This window comes from Alligator sinensis, unplaced genomic scaffold (assembly GCF_000455745.1).
Source record: "Alligator sinensis unplaced genomic scaffold, ASM45574v1 scaffold107_1, whole genome shotgun sequence".
Classification (NCBI taxonomy): domain Eukaryota; kingdom Metazoa; phylum Chordata; order Crocodylia; family Alligatoridae; genus Alligator; species Alligator sinensis.
The window spans coordinates 109,962-110,201 of NW_005843041.1; positions in this window are offsets into that span (position 1 = coordinate 109,962).

The window sequence follows — 240 nt, forward strand, 5'->3', positions numbered from 1 at the left end:
CCGGGGTCCTTTCCCTTCTTCCTGGCAGGGGGGAGGGTCTGGTGCTGCACTCGGGGGGCCGGGGAGACCAGACCCCGGGTTCTCCCCAATTTCTGGGGGAGCAGGCACGGCCCGCTGGGGGCTTGCCCGAGACCCGGCAAGCTTGCTACGGGAGTGAAGCTGCTGCCCCGGCCCCTGCTGACCCTCCGGCTCCCTCCGCAGACCCCCTGGACAGCGCCGTGGAGGGGCAGGAGCCCTGGT